The sequence below is a fragment of the Anopheles marshallii genome (assembly GCF_943734725.1).
Source record: "Anopheles marshallii chromosome X unlocalized genomic scaffold, idAnoMarsDA_429_01 X_unloc_17, whole genome shotgun sequence".
In the NCBI taxonomy this organism is placed as follows: domain Eukaryota; kingdom Metazoa; phylum Arthropoda; class Insecta; order Diptera; family Culicidae; genus Anopheles; species Anopheles marshallii.
In genome coordinates, this window is record NW_026525746.1 from 276,665 (window position 1) to 282,912 (window position 6,248).

A 6,248-nucleotide genomic window follows, 5' to 3' on the forward strand; every position below is an offset into this window, starting at 1 on the left:
TGCCTGCAAAATGTGCACAATTTTGGTGTGCAAAAAAGTGTCTCGAATTGAACGCGGTTGTCATTTTTCCGCATGTACGGGGCCTAAATATGATGTTTAGAAGGTCCCGCAAAAATGTTTTCATTGACAGTGACAACCATCCCGAACAGTTTGGTCACCATGGTTGTAGGGTGCTACATACAAATTTGCATGCAAAATGTGCACAATTTTGGTGTGCAAAAAAGTGTCTCGAATTGATCGCGGGTGTTATTTTTCCGCATGTACGGGGCCTAAATATGATGTTTAGAAGGTCCCGCTAAAATATTGTCATTGACAGTGACAACCATCCCGAACAGTTTGGTCACCATGGTTGTAGGGTGCTACATACAAATTTGCATGCAAAATGTGCACAATTTTGGTGTGCAAAAAAGTGTCTCGAATTGATCGCGGGTGTCATTTTTCCGCATGTACGGGGCCTTAATATGATGTTTAGAAGGTCCCGCAAAAATATTGTCATTGACAGTGACAACCATCCCGAACAGTTTGGTTACCATGGTTGTAGGGTGCTACATACAAATTTGCATGCAAAATGTGCACAATTTTGGTGTGCAAAAAAGTGTCTCGAATTGAACGCGGTTGTCATTTTTCCGCATGTACGGGGCCTAAATGTGATGTTTAGAAGGTCCCGCTAAAATGTTTTCATTGACAGTGACAACCATCCCGAACAGTTTGGTTAGCATGGTTGTAGGGTGTTTCATATAAGTTTGCCTGCAAAATGTGCACAATTTTGGTGTGCAAAAAAGTGTCTCGAATTGATCGCGGGTGTTATTTTTCCGCACGTTCGGGGCCTAAATATGATGTTTAGAAGGTCCCGCTAAAATATTGTCATTGACAGTGACAACCATCCCGAACAGTTTGGTTACCATGGTTGTTGGGTGTTTCATATAAGTTTGCCTGCAAAATGTGCACAATTTTGGTGTGCAAAAAAGTGTCTCGAATTGATCGCGGGTGTTATTTTTCCGCATGTACGGGGCCTAAATATGATTTTTAGAAGGTCCCGCAAAAATGTTGTCATTGACAGTGACAACCATCCCGAACAGTTTGGTCACCATGGTTGTAGGGTGCTACATACAAATTTGCATGCAAAATGTGCACAATTTTGGTGTGCAAAAAAGTGTCTCGAATTGATCGCGGGTGTCATTTTTCCGCATGTACGGGGCCTTAATATGATGTTTAGAAGGTCCCGCAAAAATATTGTCATTGACAGTGACAACCATCCCGAACAGTTTGGTTACCATGGTTGTAGGGTGCTACATACAAATTTGCATGCAAAATGTGCACAATTTTGGTGTGCAAAAAAGTGTCTCGAATTGAACGCGGTTGTCATTTTTCCGCATGTACGGGGCCTAAATATGATGTTTAGAAGGTCCCGCAAAAATGTTTTCATTGACAGTGACAACCATCCTGACCAGTTTGGTTACCATGGTTGTTGGGTGTTTCATATAAGTTTGCATGCAAAATGTGCACAATTTTGGTGTGCAAAAAAGTGTCTCGAATTGAACGCGGGTGTCATTTTTCCGCATGTACGGGGCCTAAATATGATTTTTAGAAGGTCCCGCAAAAATGTTGTCATTGACAGTGACAACCATCCCGAACAGTTTGGTCAACATGGTTGTAGGGTGTTTCATATAAGTTTGCATGCAAAATGTGCACAATTTTGGTGTGCAAAAAAGTGTCTCGAATTGATCGCGGGTGTCATTTTTCCGCATGTACGGGGCCTTAATATGATGTTTAGAAGGTCCCGCAAAAATATTGTCATTGACAGTGACAACCATCCCGAACAGTTTGGTTACCATGGTTGTAGGGTGCTACATACAAATTTGCATGCAAAATGTGCTCAATTTTGGTGTGCAAAAAAGTGTCTCGAATTGAACGCGGTTGTCATTTTTCCGCATGTTCGGGGCCTAAATATGATGTTTAGAAGGTCCCGCAAAAATGTTTTCATTGACAGTGACAACCATCCCGAACAGTTTGGTCACCATGGTTGTAGGGTGCTACATACAAATTTGCATGCAAAATGTGCACAATTTTGGTGTGCAAAAAAGTGTCTCGAATTGAACGCGGTTGTCATTTTTCCGCATGTTCGGGGCCTAAATATGATGTTTAGAAGGTCCCGCAAAAATGTTTTCATTGACAGTGACAACCATCCCGAACAGTTTGGTTACCATGGTTGTAGGGTGCTACATACAAATTTGCATGCAAAATGTGCACAATTTTGGTGTGCAAAAAAGTGTCTCGAATTGATCGCGGGTGTTATTTTTCCGCATGTACGGGGCCTAAATATGATGTTTAGAAGGTCCCGCAAAAATATTGTCATTGACAGTGACAACCATCCCGAACAGTTTGGTCACCATGGTTGTAGGGTGCTACATACAAATTTGCATGCAAAATGTGCACAATTTTGGTGTGCAAAAAAGTGTCTCGAATTGATCGCGGGTGTTATTTTTCCGCATGTACGGGGCCTAAATATGATGTTTAGAAGGTCCCGCTAAAATATTGTCATTGACAGTGACAACCATCCCGAACAGTTTGGTCACCATGGTTGTAGGGTGCTACATACAAATTTGCATGCAAAATGTGCACAATTTTGGTGTGCAAAAAAGTGTCTCGAATTGATCGCGGGTGTTATTTTTCCGCATGTACGGGGCCTAAATATGATTTTTAGAAGGTCCCGCAAAAATGTTTTCATTGACAGTGACAACCATCCCGAACAGTTTGGTTACCATGGTTGTAGGGTGCTACATACAAATTTGCATGCAAAATGTGCACAATTTTGGTGTGCAAAAAAGTGTCTCGAATTGAACGCGGTTGTCATTTTTCCGCATGTTCGGGGCCTAAATATGATGTTTAGAAGGTCCCGCAAAAATGTTTTCATTGACAGTGACAACCATCCCGAACAGTTTGGTCACCATGGTTGTAGGGTGCTACATACAAATTTGCATGCAAAATGTGCACAATTTTGGTGTGCAAAAAAGTGTCTCGAATTGAACGCGGTTGTCATTTTTCCGCATGTTCGGGGCCTAAATATGATGTTTAGAAGGTCCCGCAAAAATGTTTTCATTGACAGTGACAACCATCCCGAACAGTTTGGTTACCATGGTTGTAGGGTGCTACATACAAATTTGCATGCAAAATGTGCACAATTTTGGTGTGCAAAAAAGTGTCTCGAATTGATCGCGGGTGTTATTTTTCCGCATGTACGGGGCCTAAATATGATGTTTAGAAGGTCCCGCAAAAATATTGTCATTGACAGTGACAACCATCCCGAACAGTTTGGTCACCATGGTTGTAGGGTGCTACATACAAATTTGCATGCAAAATGTGCACAATTTTGGTGTGCAAAAAAGTGTCTCGAATTGATCGCGGGTGTTATTTTTCCGCATGTACGGGGCCTAAATATGATGTTTAGAAGGTCCCGCTAAAATATTGTCATTGACAGTGACAACCATCCCGAACAGTTTGGTCACCATGGTTGTAGGGTGCTACATACAAATTTGCATGCAAAATGTGCACAATTTTGGTGTGCAAAAAAGTGTCTCGAATTGATCGCGGGTGTTATTTTTCCGCATGTACGGGGCCTAAATATGATTTTTAGAAGGTCCCGCAAAAATGTTTTCATTGACAGTGACAACCATCCCGAACAGTTTGGTTACCATGGTTGTAGGGTGCTACATACAAATTTGCATGCAAAATGTGCACAATTTTGGTGTGCAAAAAAGTGTCTCGAATTGAACGCGGTTGTCATTTTTCCGCATGTACGGGGCCTAAATATGATGTTTAGAAGGTCCCGCAAAAATATTGTCATTGACAGTGACAACCATCCCGAACAGTTTGGTTACCATGGTTGTTGGGTGTTTCATATAAGTTTGCCTGCAAAATGTGCACAATTTTGGTGTGCAAAAAAGTGTCTCGAATTGAACGCGGTTGTCATTTTTCCGCATGTACGGGGCCTAAATATGATGTTTAGAAGGTCCCGCAAAAATGTTTTCATTGACAGTGACAACCATCCCGAACAGTTTGGTCACCATGGTTGTAGGGTGCTACATACAAATTTGCATGCAAAATGTGCACAATTTTGGTGTGCAAAAAAGTGTCTCGAATTGATCGCGGGTGTTATTTTTCCGCATGTACGGGGCCTAAATATGATGTTTAGAAGGTCCCGCTAAAATATTGTCATTGACAGTGACAACCATCCCGAACAGTTTGGTCACCATGGTTGTAGGGTGCTACATACAAATTTGCATGCAAAATGTGCACAATTTTGGTGTGCAAAAAAGTGTCTCGAATTGATCGCGGGTGTCATTTTTCCGCATGTACGGGGCCTTAATATGATGTTTAGAAGGTCCCGCAAAAATATTGTCATTGACAGTGACAACCATCCCGAACAGTTTGGCTACCATGGTTGTAGGGTGCTACATACAAATTTGCATGCAAAATGTGCACAATTTTGGTGTGCAAAAAAGTGTCTCGAATTGAACGCGGTTGTCATTTTTCCGCATGTACGGGGCCTAAATATGATGTTTAGAAGGTCCCGCAAAAATGTTTTCATTGACAGTGACAACCATCCCGAACAGTTTGGTTACCATGGTTGTAGGGTGCTACATACAAATTTGCATGCAAAATGTGCACAATTTTGGTGTGCAAAAAAGTGTCTCGAATTGATCGCGGGTGTCATTTTTCCGCATGTACGGGGCCTTAATATGATGTTTAGAAGGTCCCGCAAAAATATTGTCATTGACAGTGACAACCATCCCGAACAGTTTGGTTACCATGGTTGTAGGGTGCTACATACAAATTTGCATGCAAAATGTGCACAATTTTGGTGTGCAAAAAAGTGTCTCGAATTGAACGCGGTTGTCATTTTTCCGCATGTACGGGGCCTAAATATGATGTTTAGAAGGTCCCGCAAAAATGTTTTCATTGACAGTGACAACCATCCCGAACAGTTTGGTTACCATGGTTGTAGGGTGCTACATACAAATTTGCATGCAAAATGTGCACAATTTTGGTGTGCAAAAAAGTGTCTCGAATTGAACGCGGTTGTCATTTTTCCGCATGTACGGGGCCTAAATATGATGTTTAGAAGGTCCCGCAAAAATATTGTCATTGACAGTGACAACCATCCCGAACAGTTTGGTTACCATGGTTGTTGGGTGTTTCATATAAGTTTGCCTGCAAAATGTGCACAATTTTGGTGTGCAAAAAAGTGTCTCGAATTGAACGCGGTTGTCATTTTTCCGCATGTACGGGGCCTAAATATGATGTTTAGAAGGTCCCGCAAAAATGTTTTCATTGACAGTGACAACCATCCCGAACAGTTTGGTCACCATGGTTGTAGGGTGCTACATACAAATTTGCATGCAAAATGTGCACAATTTTGGTGTGCAAAAAAGTGTCTCGAATTGATCGCGGGTGTTATTTTTCCGCATGTACGGGGCCTAAATATGATGTTTAGAAGGTCCCGCTAAAATATTGTCATTGACAGTGACAACCATCCCGAACAGTTTGGTCACCATGGTTGTAGGGTGCTACATACAAATTTGCATGCAAAATGTGCACAATTTTGGTGTGCAAAAAAGTGTCTCGAATTGATCGCGGGTGTCATTTTTCCGCATGTACGGGGCCTTAATATGATGTTTAGAAGGTCCCGCAAAAATATTGTCATTGACAGTGACAACCATCCCGAACAGTTTGGTTACCATGGTTGTAGGGTGCTACATACAAATTTGCATGCAAAATGTGCACAATTTTGGTGTGCAAAAAAGTGTCTCGAATTGAACGCGGTTGTCATTTTTCCGCATGTACGGGGCCTAAATATGATGTTTAGAAGGTCCCGCAAAAATGTTTTCATTGACAGTGACAACCATCCTGACCAGTTTGGTTACCATGGTTGTTGGGTGTTTCATATAAGTTTGCATGCAAAATGTGCACAATTTTGGTGTGCAAAAAAGTGTCTCGAATTGAACGCGGGTGTCATTTTTCCGCATGTACGGGGCCTAAATATGATTTTTAGAAGGTCCCGCAAAAATGTTGTCATTGACAGTGACAACCATCCCGAACAGTTTGGTCAACATGGTTGTAGGGTGTTTCATATAAGTTTGCATGCAAAATGTGCACAATTTTGGTGTGCAAAAAAGTGTCTCGAATTGATCGCGGGTGTCATTTTTCCGCATGTACGGGGCCTTAATATGATGTTTAGAAGGTCCCGC